Source organism: Manacus vitellinus, unplaced genomic scaffold (assembly GCF_001715985.3).
Source record: "Manacus vitellinus isolate BGI_N305 unplaced genomic scaffold, ASM171598v3 scaffold_5_pilon, whole genome shotgun sequence".
Classification (NCBI taxonomy): domain Eukaryota; kingdom Metazoa; phylum Chordata; class Aves; order Passeriformes; family Pipridae; genus Manacus; species Manacus vitellinus.
The window spans coordinates 14,049,076-14,064,060 of NW_021940682.1; the positions used below are offsets into that span (position 1 = coordinate 14,049,076).

General features: G+C 42.8%; 1 long non-coding RNA gene across 1 annotated transcript; it reads right to left on the minus strand.

Moving 5' to 3' along the window:
• Window positions 1-9,871: 9,871 nt before the first annotated feature.
• On the minus strand, window positions 9,872-10,910 carry LOC115307837. The gene is made up of 2 exons (XR_003916207.1): window positions 10,277-10,910; window positions 9,872-10,163 (listed from the first exon to the last, which is right to left on the minus strand). It is a non-coding gene; the product is annotated as an uncharacterized LOC115307837 (long non-coding RNA).
• Between the last annotated feature and the right edge of the window lie 4,075 nt (window positions 10,911-14,985).

Genomic DNA, 14,985 nt, shown 5'->3' on the forward strand with positions numbered 1-14,985 from the left:
TGAGCAAACCACGGATTCCTGCTCAACGTAAGATCTCCCATCTGATTCTCCAGGTATCCATGTCACACAACCATCAAAGAGAGATGCTAATCTGAGAGCAGTGCATCTTAATTTGGGGAATTTGGGACTACAGACCATGTTCTCTGTTACGTCTCCAAGGACCATCAACTTATGTCCCACAGAGGATAATACTCAGGGATAGAGATCAACTGATCCTGTCTCTTCTGCTCGGCTGGCAGGAGCAGGATCCAAACCACTAACAAGAAATATTACTGTATAAAATAAAGCCCCAATGTAGCCTCTACTTCACGACACTACTTTGGAAGTTTGATCCACCACAGGAACACCACCATCAATCACAAAATAATGTATCTCTGTAACAAACAACTTGTTATCAGATTGCAAAGCAATTGCAAGAGTGTCTTGATTTTCTGTATAGCTAAGCATAGACACTGAAGGGTATCATAGATTACCTGAGGCTACTGCAGTGCCAGATATGGATGGTTTCAGGCCCATCTTAGGATATGCTGCCTCTCCTTCCAGAATTTTCCTTACAATTGTAAGCTTCAGGGGGCACTTCCACCCAGCTCATTTAAGGTGACTGACCTGTGACTCACTTCAGGGCTTCATGATAGTTCTCTGAATATGAGATACTTAAAAGTGACTTTGTCTCTGTATTTGTCCAACTCCATTATCCCTGGACATGGTGCTACAGGTCACCTGTCAGTAGGCTCCATCTGGATGAGAACTAGGTCCTCGGCCCAGATAGCAAGGACCTTCACCTACAGTGGTTCTTTCCCTGTTGAGCATCTTTCACAATCTTTTTGCCAGCAGTGTCTTGAGATGTTTTTCATCCTCTTTTCATCCCTTGCTCTTCTGCTAGGTTTTTGCTTCTTGGACCAGTTTTGCAGGCTGACACCAGTATGGGTGTTTATTTTGGTGATAATTGCTATGTCTATTGCAGTGGTTCCTGCAACACTGTGTGAGGAACATTGTCTATTGGTTGCATTTGACAAGTCGTGCCTGCTTTGTTTTCATGGCTACTCTTGCCTTCTCCCAGTGCTTGGTTGCTTGGCCAGCCAGAGGTGTCTACAGTGTTTCATTGGGGAAACTTTGGAAGTCGCATTGAATAAGGAATGCAGTAGCCAGTAGTTTTATCTGGCTCTGAGTGTGAGCTATTAATATGTCAGGAAATAACTTCCAACAAGCTTTTTCTCTATGCTCTTTCTTAACTTCATAGCTCTAGCAAAAAATCTTGTGCAACTCATCAGAAAGCAGCATAAGCCCTTCTGGTGCAGGGACATGGTGCTGGGCATGGGCAGAATAAAAAGTCCCTGGGACTATTTTGACTGCTAATGCTCTGTTAGATGGGAACAACTCATAAAAAAAGCAAGTCCATTTCCATTCTGCACCCCCGAAATTTGGCTTACACTTTGCTTCTTCTTGTTCGAGAGATCCATATTCTCCTGGGAAGGTACCAGCTCTCCAAGGCCTAAACTACAAAATGCAATGTCTGTTATGCAATATGAGAAGAGCACTAAAGACTCTTCTTACAGTTGTTGGGGCCGTGAGCTTTGTTTTTTTTTTAATGCAATGCCACTGAACGCAATGGGCCTGTGCCCATCAGGGAATAATGTCCCCAAAACTTCAGCAAGAGCAGAAAAAGTCATTAACCAGTATACTGAAAGTAAATAAAACTAAGAGAAAGCTCTTTCAGCTTCCTGATTCCCTTCCTCTGAAGGGATGCTGCTCTGTTTATCCAGTATTTTACCCTGCAAGTTAAAATTTGCTAGCTGACTTGTTAAAAACACCAGTTAGCATTTGCATACAGTTGGTAGCACAGTAGGCAAAGAAGTCCTTTACATAGAGAGGCAATAACTTTTGTACTGAGAGAAGAGAAAGACAAGGCCACAACTACACCCACAGGAGAAAAATATGTGAGACAAGGTGTCATATACAGAAGGGTAAAGTCAGACTCTGCCCAGCTGCCACCAGAGGAGCAGGAAAGCAGAACCACTGTTGGGTAATGTACCACGAGGGAAGGAGAGACTGAGAAGAGCAGGACAAGAAAGCTGGCAAAGTCCCTCCATGTGCCCATCATCACCCACTTGGAGCAGCAGCCAGCAGAGGGCAATGCCAGCCCATGAACACATCACTCCACTTGCAAAAGCAAACAGGGTGGCCCTGTTTACCAGTCGGTGTTCCCACATTGCCTGAAAACTGTGAATTAAATAGGATATTTCCCCTTTGCAGACCTGTGACACTCTAGCCCTGACTGTGCTCGCTCTTTCACTGATACAACCCTGAACATCTCTGTGTGCCATGGCACTGGGAAGCAGGGACCTGAAATTGCCTGTTTGGCCTATTCAATACAAACACTCTCTATTTTTAATCAGCCTCACAGCCGGTGCAATTGGCTTTCCTGAACCAGTTGCTATAACACACTGCTATAAACACAGTGCTCTGAGTTATTATCTGCTGTCTTTCAGCTATGAGGCAGGTAGATGATAAGCAGTTTTGTGCTGCATAATTTCTCTGTACTTTTAGAGTATGCCTGGTTGAGTCTTTAACACCGGGCTGTGCAGCTTGACATCCTTAATGCCTTCAGAAAGGTGCCAAGCAGAACTGCAGTCTCAACTAGCAGGGCACAGAATAGAGGTGGATGTGAACTTACCCACCTAGAAGCTACAGCCCTGGGTCATTCTCTCAGCCTATTGCCTCTCCCATCAGTTGTCCCCAAAAGTAAAGCAGTCAAGTTTTGAACTGTTGCAAAAGTTTTCATGCATAATATGATAATAAAATATTGCCTGTCTATGACTATAAACTTCAGGTCATGGCATTACAGACTGCTTTAGATAGTGACAGGAACAGAGCACAGTTTAGAGATACAAGGGAATGAATGTTTGGTGTGCGTGGAGAACACTTGAAAGAGCAGGAGAATGCCTGGGCCTGCTGGACTCCCAGAAAGAGCTGGGATTGGGGTGCCAACAAGGAAGCAGTTCGGCCAGGTGCTTGGGGAGAGCAGGGCTGTGATGGGTGAGAGCTGCAGGAATTTCTCTGTGGGTTGGATGAGTTTCAGTGAATCAAAGAATCATTTAAGTTGAGAGGGATCTTAAAGAATATCTATTTTCAACACCCCTGCCATGGGCAAGGACACCTTCCACTAGACTGGGCTGCTCAAGGCTCTGTCCAGCCTGGCCTTGAACACTTGCAATGATGAGGCATCCACCAACACACTGTGCAGCCTGTTCCAGTGCCTCACCACCCTCACAGCTTGCACAGCCTTGATAGAGGCTATGCATTACTGTGAATAGTAATGCATTCTTCTTCATAACCTTCTTCTAGACACAAGGGGTCTGTGGTTAAGTCCCTTTTCCAGACTGAGCAAGCTGAGTTTTGTCATTTGCTCCTCACAGAGAGCTCCAGTCCCCAATCAGTTTGTAGACCCTCCCCTGAACTCACTCCAGTTTATGAGTGCCTGGGCCCAAAACTGAATGTAGCATTTCAGATGTAGCTTAATGAGTGAGACAATCCTTTCCCTTGACCTTGTTGGCTGCTGCTGTTGACACAGCCCAGGAGGCTGGCAGCCATCCCTACTGCCAGGGTTGCTGCTGGTTCACGCTCAGCTCACTCCCACCGGGACCCCCAGGGTTTTTCAGCAGAACTGCCCTCCAGGTAGGCAATTCCCAGCCTGGGCTGCTGCACTGGGCTCTTCCTTCCTAGTTGTGGCACTTGCTCATATCGAATTTCCTAAGATTTCTGTAAGCCCATGCCTTCAGTCTGTCTAGGTCTTTCTGGACAACCACCCAGCCCACCATTGTATTGACCTGCCCAGCTGCCATCACCAGCTTTGTGTCACCTGTGAACATGGTGAATATGTATCTTGTCACCTCCTCCAAGTCACTGGTAAAGTTGTTAAAAGGGACAGGGCCAGGAAAGACTCCTGCATTACTCCACTTGTCTCTGGCCTCCAGGTGAATTATGATCTATTAATCACTTCATTGCACCAACCTCTCAGCAAAGGCTGGTGCATAGGAACAGGGACTTCCTACCCTCAGATGTCTGGTGAGGATGTGGGACAAACCCCTTACCAGTTTCCTTCTTCTCATTTCCTTTCTTTCCCCCCTCAGTCTCTTTTGTAGAGTAAAAACAAAGCAACCACACTGAAAAAACTTAATAACCCATTGTCAAAACCTGTTTTTTTGAAATGTAGAACAGCCTGGAGATAACATTTAGTAACACTTCACCCATGTCAAAGATGGATTTTTAGTATAACTGAGGCACTTCAGCTAGTTGTGTTTTTACTTTCCTATTACTGACGCATTTAAAAGTCACTTAACCTCAACCTGCTGCTTCAGATAACTCAGTTCTAAAATGGGCTAAGCCCTCTTTCCTACATCACAGGATTCCATGTACACAGAGTATGTATATTCAGAGGACACTAAATATTACAACCTTTAGTGCAGGGTTTCAGTATTTGCTTCTCATCTTGATCCCATCTCCTGAACTCTGCAGTTGGGATAGGTACAGGAATGAAAGTACCTACAAAGGCCACGCCACAGCACTGCCATCCTAGTAGTCAGCAAACTGCTCCTTCCTGGAAAATATGGCATGGCATCTCTGCCCCAAAAGGATGGATCCAGTCAAACATTTCTCACCTTGTCACAACACATGTACATACACAGTTCTGTGCCTTTCTCTTCTAGTCAAAGGGAAGCAGAGATGTGACACAGGCTGAAATATTTTCCTTGTCAATAACCAAATGCTCCAGCTCCTGTGCCCTTAGCTTTTCAACAGCTTGTAAAGCAAACTGCACTGAGTGCTGGAATCAGCAGTAGAATCCCAGCTGATTTTTTTTTCCACAGGAACAGCTGGGTTAAAAATCTTTGACTAACAAGTTTTCACTGCCATACTAATCACTTTTCTTAATCAAATCAATGAACCATCCTATTTAAATCTGTTTCTCATCAAACAGACATTTCACAAAGATTCAGGTGTGATAACTAACTACCAAACTTGAGACACCAAGCTGAAAGAGGTCCCCAGCTCCTGGTTCCTGCCTTTTCTGACAGCCAGAAACTTGAAGGGAACAGTCACCCAGCTCAGGGTCAAGGCTGTGGCTGCTCTTCAGTGTGCTGGGAAAGGGAAAAGAAATTGTTAAGCCTCTGATGTGTTTTGTTGTAGCTGAGAGGAGTAGCTGTAGCACTGCAGCAGAAGGACTTTTATAGGCTCCAGCTGAAAATTAAACATCCTGTTGTTACTTTAAAGGATATTGGAAGTGAAGGTCCTATGCTTCACGCTTAACTGGAATGAACAGAACTGGTGGACTGCTTCTGTTGCTCAGAATAAACTTACCCTCTTAGCAGGGGGAATACAATAAAATTAAGCCAGACCATGCAAAGGTGGACTTTCCTATAGCAAGGCAATTCCCAGTCAGAGAAGAAAGCTCTGATCCATGAATTGCTACAATGTATGGTACCAACCTCTCTGCTATGCTGGAAAGCAAAAGCATGATAGTGCTGTGCTAACGGGTTCACTGCATGGGGACATAGTGACACAGATTTGTGCCTCTGCTTTCTCCCTTCTGAGTAATCCTAAGGAAACCATGGAGCCTCACTGAAATAACTCGAGATTTCCCACACTCTCTGCCAGCCTGCAGCACCTCAGAGGGACATTGTGCAAAAATCATCTCTGTGAGTGAAGTATCACACAGAGAGCAAGAAGAAATTGGCCATGGCAGTTCTTCTCCCCACTCTTGAAATGTCCTGTGGTTTGTAGGCTTCCAGCTTACCCATATAAAAACACACAGCCTCACTACATGAAGAGCCACTGCATAATGGAAAAATACAAAGAGAAGTGAGGAAAGGCTGAAAGCAGTTTCTCTAAAACAAGAACTGATCTCCAAGGAGGAACATTACTTAAGGCTTGAGAACAGGCAGTGTTAGGTATAAAAAAAAAATAATAGATGAATAAATAAATGATGTCATTATAAAGTGACATTTCTGGTGCTTGGGAGCTGTCTCTGCTGTTTGATGGAGCAGTGTGGCAGCCTTCTGAGTTGTGATGCTTATTCCCCTATTAAAGTCATTTTGGAATTGAGCTGACTGATATGCGTTAGGTGAACATCTCATGTTTATTTCCTTTCAGGACAGAGTTTCTTTGCAGAAGACTCTGAAGATGTCCATATAATACCATTCCCAAAGAGACAAAACGAATGAAACTTCTTGAGCCACAAAGGATTTCTCAACAAAAGATTGCCATGAAGATGGAAGCTCGCAGACTTATACCACAGGAAAACAAATGTAAAGGCTGGGTGCCCTGTGACCCAGGTGACATACAACATGTTGTGGCTGGGGCCTATGTGCCCTCACAGGAGACCATCATACATCCCCACCCCTGCCCCCCAAGCTTCAGCCACCCTGAGCATCCTGACAAGCGCTGCTAAAAAGCCGTAACTGCCTTAACACGAATAACTCCTGTAGTCCTTGCAGCTAATGTTTCAGGTATGCCAGGAGGCAAGTTCCCTATTTAGGGAAATATGGCATTAACCAAAGAATCAGTTACAAGATATTAACCTGGCTGAGGTGGTATTATCAAATATGTAAGACAAACAACATTCTGGGTAATTAAGTGACACCTATGATGAGCCTGCAATCTGAATTGGTGGTTTGCCTTTGAGTCTCTGGATATGGCTTTGTTCCTTAAAGCTTCCCTAATGGTTTGTCCAGGTAATCCTGATAGACAAGCCTAAATTGACAAACTTCCCCTGGATTACTACAAAACAACACATCAGTAAGATAGAGTAGTAGTACAGATCTCCCAATTTCTTTACCACAAACCTAAGTAAAATTTTCCCACTCGCTGCAAATATTGCTCAAGTTGAGCAGATAATGAGCAGATGTGTGGGTGGGCACATGTGCTCCCCCAGAAACGAGAAAGAGTAATCAGCTGAAGAAAGGATAAGGATTTGGGTCTCTCTAGAAGCAGTGCTGAAACTAACAGGGTGGTAACAGGTGGGCTGCTCCCTGGAAACAACATGAAAGAGCTCTTCTCAGCAAGAAATGCATGGGAATCCTCAAGTGCAAGAATAATCCAAGGGCATGATAAAGGAAAGGCAACTGTGTATGGATTCTCACACTTGCCTATGCAGTTCAGGAAAGAGGAACAATTGCTTTTAAGAACTGTTGTTATGCCCTGAAGCAGAACCCATCAGAGTTGTTCAATCTTCTCTCTGGTGGCCACTTCAAAACTGTGGCTTTTGTTTAAGAAAATGTGTACTGCACTCATAATTGCAAAAATTAACCTTCAAAATCAGAACCCAACATAACTGAAGATGCTGTATCAGCAAAAGCCTGAAACAATTGCTCCAAGAGGTTGTTGCCATTTACCATCTGAAATTGCCAGCTCTGGAGCCGGTGGTGTGAATGTCAGCAAAATCCCAGCCTGGTTTACAAAGGCTATTCAGTGAGCAGCTGATGCTACAAGTTTCACCACAGGCAATATTTGGGTTAGTATAACTGACACCCCCTTTTTGGCTTTGCTATGAATGAGGTATGCTTTTACTTACGTTCAAACACAAAATTACCGAAACTAAAGTTTTCAGGATATCCCAGCCTTTGGCTTATGCAATCCAAATTTTGACATGTGAATTAGGTTTTGATTTTAATTTTCTACACAGATTCTGGATACTTTAAAGCTATCTTGACCATACAGGTCAAGGTTTGGCCTGTGATTCATATTACCATCATGGAAGAGTTATTCTTGAGGTATAATTTGGGCAAGGGAATAGCACACACAATAGGCTGTGCTGCTGTGTGACAGGAAAATGAAGAAATGGTAGCCAGATTTGGTCTGTGAAAACCTGAGATGGAAACTCAAGAGGCAGACTAGGGATATACATAACCCTCTTTCATGCTATTTTAATGGCTAAATGTGTGGCAGAATTCTCATCAACATCTCCAGCCTAACACCTGGCTTTTGAGCAGTGTAAAATACCCCAAGGCAGCAAACACGCACACATCCCACATCTGTCCATCCAATCCAGTCACTAGCTAACTCCTCTTTTAAAGCAGTTGGAGGATTAATGTAGTTACACCAGGAATCACAGAGAGAAAGAGAAAGAGAGAGAGAAAGAGAGAGAGAAAGAGAGAGAGAAAGAGAGAGAGAAAGAGAGAGAGAAAGAGAGAGAGAAAGAGAGAGAGAAAGAGAGAGAGAAAGAGAGCCTTGGGGAGAGTAGGTACAGAAATGGGTTAATGCCCCTTCACTGCTTCAGTCTTGGGAGCTCAACATACCCCCTTTTGATGAAACATAACTCCTGACCCCAGGCTAAACACATTGTAATCTGCCCTACTGCATCTGTCCTGGAGTATTAATATTTAACATAAATCCTAAAGGGAGCACTGCTCTTTACTACTGATTCGTCAGAGGTGGATGGATAGGAAGGGTTGTGGGTAATATGGAAATGGCATAGGCAGAGGATCCCTTCTGGGAGCCTGATTATTGAAAAGCGACTGCTATTTACACAGTTAATGTCATTCAATTCTTGCACCTGCTCAATCATTCATTTCCCAGAGCAAGCCAGCTTTGCCTTGCTGCAAAGTCAGGGAATTTAAGGGAGTTACACCTGCAGATTCTCTCTTTCTCTGCAATGATTGTGAAGTTCAGCTTATAAAACTTCCACTTGCACATTTCCAGCCCTTCATCTTCCTTTTCTGTGAATTCTTTTTCTACCTATTTTTATGTATATATACTTTTCCAAGTATTTATATTTCTGATAATGTATCTAAAACCTTTTCTTTCCAACTCTTGTTGGACTTCCAGCCTGTTCCTGCACCAGAAAAAAAATCTATTTGATTCTGTAATTGCCTAAAAACACCCAAGAAATTCAGTTAGTTTCCCAACTTATATTAGTTTTTGTTCATATTCTATTCAAGTTTTGAGAAAGGCTCCATATCCTACATCCAGGGACATCCTATTCTTTATGATGTCCCTATGAATGTAAATTCTGTGTTGTCATCCTCAGCAAACACACTTTTATAGTAGAATCTACTTTGAATTTTGTTTAAAAAGACCAAAACAAACCACAAAAGATTATGCAGCTGACCTGTCTTCCCATTCGTGCCCCCATCTCCTTTCTTGATAACAAAGTTCTGCAGAGAGGCCTTGGGCCACCAAGTAGAAATGAAGCAGGAAAGGAGAGAGCTGTAGTCCCCGGGTTCTGCTTATTAGTGCTAAAGGATATACCAGCTGTAAGTTAGATTAGGAGAGATGCAGTTGCAGCTCTGAGCACCTGAAAAACCTATCAGCAAGAGTTAAGTAATAGAAAAGTGAAGGCTTTTGTGTTTTGCATAGTTTTTTTCTATTAGTAAGAGAAGGACTCCTATATAATGGAAAATCCATGCTGCCACACAGCAGATAAAGCTTTTGCAATACTAACCTGTTGGATGGATTTGCTCCCATGGTGGTGGTGAGCTGTCATTCATTGTAGAGTATTCATCTGCTTGTTGTCATGCTTATGTATGAACTGAATAAACTGCCCCCATCTGCCAAAGTCTTGTCTTTGATTACAGAAAGACAACAGCAGGAAGAAGGTCAAGGTCAAGTAAAGCAGATAAACATATGATTAACTCCGAGGAGATGATGACTCACCTGTCTTCAGTGGGAACAGCCTTGTACTAATGTGTCTGATTGAACTAGGGTTGGAGGAATAAACCAACTTAAAGGGGATGACAATGCAAAATTAAAAGCAATAAAAAGCTTAAAGATGAAAGCCAAACAGTCCATGACTTCTCTCTTTTTGATCCTGTCTGAAGAAACAACAGTTGGTATGTTCCTGAAACCAGCACGTGTCAAGTCAGACACTGGAAAGGAATTGAGAGGATTATTTCACAAGTTTATTGCACAACTGAAAATTAACCTTTTTTTTTTTTCAAGTATTTACAAGCCATTTACTTTGCACACACAATCTAAACAGCATTTTCCCCGATAGAGTTGTCACCTAGAAAACTTACACGTGGACTGAAGCATATGTGTAAATTAAGTGTTTTGTGTTAAATGCAAGTTGCCTCAGTCTGATCATGGAGGACGGAGGTGCTTGGGAGATGGGGCAGCAGAAGGAAAGAAGACACACTTTTCTGTTTTCTTTCCTGAAATATTTCCCCAAGCTGGGAAGAAAAACAAAAGAGTTTGGTATCAGTTGAAGCAGAAGGACAGCCAGCCAGGTAATATACTGACAGCGGGGTGAGTTGAACATTCAAAACCCTTCAGTGCCACAAACCTTGCGAGAAAATAACAAGTCTTGCTTCATGCCTGGTTCACCCTAAAGGTCACGACATTCCAGTTTTCCCCTGGAGAATGTAGAATCGCCTTGGTCATGACAGAAAAGGAATGAAGTTTGAGTCTTAAGAATGAAAAACACATGAAAAGACATTGGTGAGGTTTTTTACCCCTTCATTCTCACAGCTTTCTTACCTGCATTTTTGGAAATCTGCTGGCTGACACACTGAAAATGGTGCCCCTGCTCTCTGCATAATACAGTGCAAAGCCTCGCACAGCCTGGACAGCAATGACAGGGGTAATATTCTAACCACCATAATGAAGCCCACAACTTTGTGCTGAAAATGAGTGCTTTCCTGGCTGTTAGCACAAGCTGTCTGTCACAATGTGTAGCACAGTCTCTGGAGTCCACAAATCACTCCCCTCCCATGCCTGATCCGCCCACACATTTTCCATCATAGAGATTGTTGTTCTCAAGTTTGTCAGCTAATATTGAGTATAAGGCCTTGTAGCACTTACTGCTTAGTTTCCAGGGGATTTTGACACCTGCAATCTTAAATGAGTAGGTGGTAACTCTAAAACTGATGCTCACTGGCCCAGATTTATCCTGTGTTACTTTGGGCAGGTACACACCTGAGGCATCTTGCATGGGGACTGTCAGCACTGTAACCTTTTCTGATAGTCACAGAGAAAAGGGTGATGTGGGGCTTAAGTGAACCGAAATGCCCCCTTCAGAAATCCTTCTCACTACATTGACTATCAAAGGGAACTACAGGGTCCGAAAGGGTTGTCAAGCACTGGAACAGACTCCCCAGGTAAGTGATGGAATCACCATCCCTGGAGGCACTTAAGGATATGTAGATGTGGCATTTAGGGACATGTTTTAGTGGCAGACTTGGCAGTGTCAGGTTTATGGTTGGACTTGATGATCTTAGAGGTCTCTTCCAACCTAAATGATTCTATGACTCTGACAAACTCCCACTCTGTAGGTCTCAGACACCTGCCAAGTTGCATGGGCTTAATCTGGGCATGAATGGTTCCAGATGGGCATGTGCATCTAAAAACCTAAGGATTCTAGCATTGCAAGGTACATTTGGTATTTAGAACACTTTGGTGCTACCTTTCTTCAGGTACTCTGCTGTAGGGAGTTGAAACGGAGTAAGTGATGCCAACATGACCTACAGTGTGTTTGGAAAGAAAGGGAGTGTTTATAGACTTGGTTAGTGCCTGTCCGTGCTTCGAAACCATTCTACTGGGAGACAGCTTTGTGAAAGGCAATCCAAATGCTTTTTGCATTGGTCAATCCAAATGCTTTTTGGATAGAAAAAGTGAAACCAATGGTTCAGACTAAATGATCTCTGCCAAGTCTTCTGAAGTCATTGTTTCTTCCAGAGCCACACATAATCACCATTGTCATCTTATGCATGGCTACCAACTCTTAGTAATGTGTCAGGACCTAAGCAACCCGATCTTGCTTTGGTATTAATAGTATTAAAGGCCTAAGTTTTTCCTCTGCTCTCTCCCAGAAGCCCAAGTATTTTTTTTCTCTTATTTTTTAAACATGTTCTTGCTGGTTTAAGAGAGTCTGTTTTCTATGTAACAGTTATAATCAGATCTCAGCACTGTGAAAGCTGTCTATATTGTCTTTAAAATACCTGTCAACACCTACCTAAGGCTGATATAAACGTGGATTTAGGGGTGTAGCAGATAGGAATATAGAGAAAAAGTGGAAAACCCAAGAATGGGCTGGCTGAAGAAGGATCATGAAATGGAGCCTTACAGAAATAGCAGGAAATCAGTACATAGTAGAAATATGTGCTAAAATTTCTGGCTTGAGAAGATTACTTACCCTCATAAATGCTGCTGATTTAAGTCCCATTGGACTATTTACAATGACTCTCTTCCTCTCAAAATGATATTTTTCTGGAAGATCTATTGGTGTCATGGACAGCAGTCAGAACAAAATATGTTAAAAATAAAACAAAACATAGTGAACCCATTGTTAGAGCTTCAAATTGGTGAATTTTCTCCCAGGTGTAGTCTTGAAGATTAAAATTGAAAAAAACCCTGCAGAATAAATTTGTGTGGAGGCTCAGGTGCGATGCCAGAAACATTGCTCTAGTAATGAACTCATGCAGTGGTCTAGAATAAGCCAGTAGACTTTCACACTTACTGGAAGAGATACTGCTAAGGTAGAACTAAAACCTGTGATAGCACAAAGAAAGAAAAAAATCCCACAAGCTACGGGAAAGGTTGTTTCTGCACTATCATGGTGCTGAGGACACCTCAGCAATCCCTCAATTCTATCTTCACCACAGACAATGCTGTAATGTTTTCAAGCCTGACAGATGCAGAAGAAAGCTATAACATATTAAGAAAATAAACAGAATAGAATCATAGAATATCCTGAGTTGGAAGGGATAAGGATCATGAAGTCCAACTCCTGGCCCTGCCCAGGACAGCCCCAAGAACAACACCATGAGCCTGAGAGTGTTGTCCAAGCACTTCAACTCTGTCAGGCTTGGTGCTGTGACCTGGGGAGCCTGTTCCAGTGCCCAACCACCTCTGGGTGAAGAACCTTCTCCTAACAACCAATCTAAGCCTGACATAGCTTCATTCCACTCCCTTGAGTCCTGTCACCGGTTACCAGAGATAAGAGATGGGTGCCTGCTCCTCTGCTTCCCCTTGTAAGGAAGCTGTGGGCTGCTGTGAGGCCTCCCCTCAAGTTTTTTCTTCTCCAGGCTGAAGAAGTCAAGTGATGTCAGTCACCCCTTGTATGGCTTCCCCTGTAGACCCTTCAGCATCTTTGTGGACACTCTCTAACAGCTTTAGATCCTTCTTATATTGTTGCACCCAAAACTTCACAAAACATTCAAGGTCAGGCCACACCAGTGCAGAGCAGAGTGGGACAATCCCCTCCCTCAACCAGCTGGCGATGCTTTGCCTGACGCCCTCCAAGACACAGTTGGCCCTTCTGGCTGCCAGGGCACTGCTGACTCATACTCAACAGTGAATATAAATATTTAAATTGAACAATATGAATAAAAAAGTTTTTGCAAACTTTCAATTTCACATATGAAAATGTAAATCAAAGAAACAAAACAGAAAATATTTGTGTATTGGGTGATCTGATTCAGAGAGTTGCTTGTAGTACATGCATTTGTTTTGCTCTATGAAGTATAAGCAGAAAGATGACAGTGGTGCCTCTATTCTCTGCATTCATGACAAAAGCTGGCAGGTGAACTTGAAAAATATTTTGCACTGGTGACTCTCTGTGAATGCTAATCCTTGTGGATCCTTATGGAACTCATAGGGGTTTTTCTGTTTGTTTGTTTGGTTGGTTTTATTTTTTTAATTGACTTTGCTATTCTTTGAATAAACCTTAACGGTGAAAAACACAAGATGTAAACTTTCCATGAGCCATTTGAACCCATATAGAAATATTCATTGAGGTAACGGACAGAAAGCATAATTTTGCTTATCTGTCTGTTCTCTTATCAACACAGCAGAAGCTTACTGTCCAGCCCAAACACTGAGTCTCAGGTCAGCTGGATTATTTGGTGCTAACATAATTAGTAAGCACTGTGCAAGGTGTCAAGGGAGAATATACACATATCTTGTTCTCATTCTGAACCAGCAAACTGCTGAGTCCCATCTTTTCCTAACCCCAAGGGGCCTCTGTCACTCACAGCAAGTATACATGTAAAATGCAGAAAAGCTGAGAAAAGTTTATCATCAGAATAATAGATTTCAGACTGAACTCACTATTGCCTTCTAAAAAAACCTCAAAAGCAGACAGTGGCGCCGCTTCTTTCCTGCTGCTGGTGGTTAGTTCTGACTGGATGAAGAGTTCATGGATCAATCAGCATTGGAGAGCTTTTCCTTTCCTTATAGCATCACTGGAGAGTTCTGCTGGAACAACAGTTCCACAGGCAGATCAAAAGGAGAAATTTAAGAACCTCACTAACTCTAGCTTTGCACCAACCATTGACCTCAGTGCTGACAATTTAAGAAAGTTTGGGTAGTCAGAACTCTACTGTTATCTTTGCTATTATCTTTTTTCTTCTTTTCCTTTTTCCTGAGCACCAAGAGATCAGTGTGGGGATCCAAAGAAATGAAAGAAATTAAAGATCTTTGAGCTGAGAATGGTTTAATCTCAGTGCTGACTTTCACGAATTTTATAATCCAGAGAATTTACTCCAGGTGGGGCACATTGGCCAGTGTTGGGTAAGAAATGCCTCAAATCCAGAGTGAGCTTAGTCCAACCCACAGATCCTATGAACAGATCTTCAGAGGAACTTCAGAATGCTTATGTCTTCCTCATTCCTCTGGAAATCTGGCTACTTAAAACAAACCCCTCATACCTCCAATTATTTACTCCATTTTTCAGTGCTTACCTGACAAGACTGCTGATAGCCTCTAGAGTGCTCCCAGTGATGGAGCAGACATGCTTGGACAGAGCTGGGATTCATCACTCTTGCAAGTTCAGATGTTAGCATTCATAGGCTAGGGGTGAGTGCTACAAGGCCTCTGAATGTATAATTTCCATCAGCTCCACAGGATCCCTCCAAATAAGAAAAGCTTGTAGAACAGAACTTTTGCATCCTGACACCCTCAATGAGCTAACACTTCCACTGGAGTATCCACTAATATGTCTGAACAAATATGTTCATATGATCGACAACACAAATAAATAGCTTTTCCAAGCAA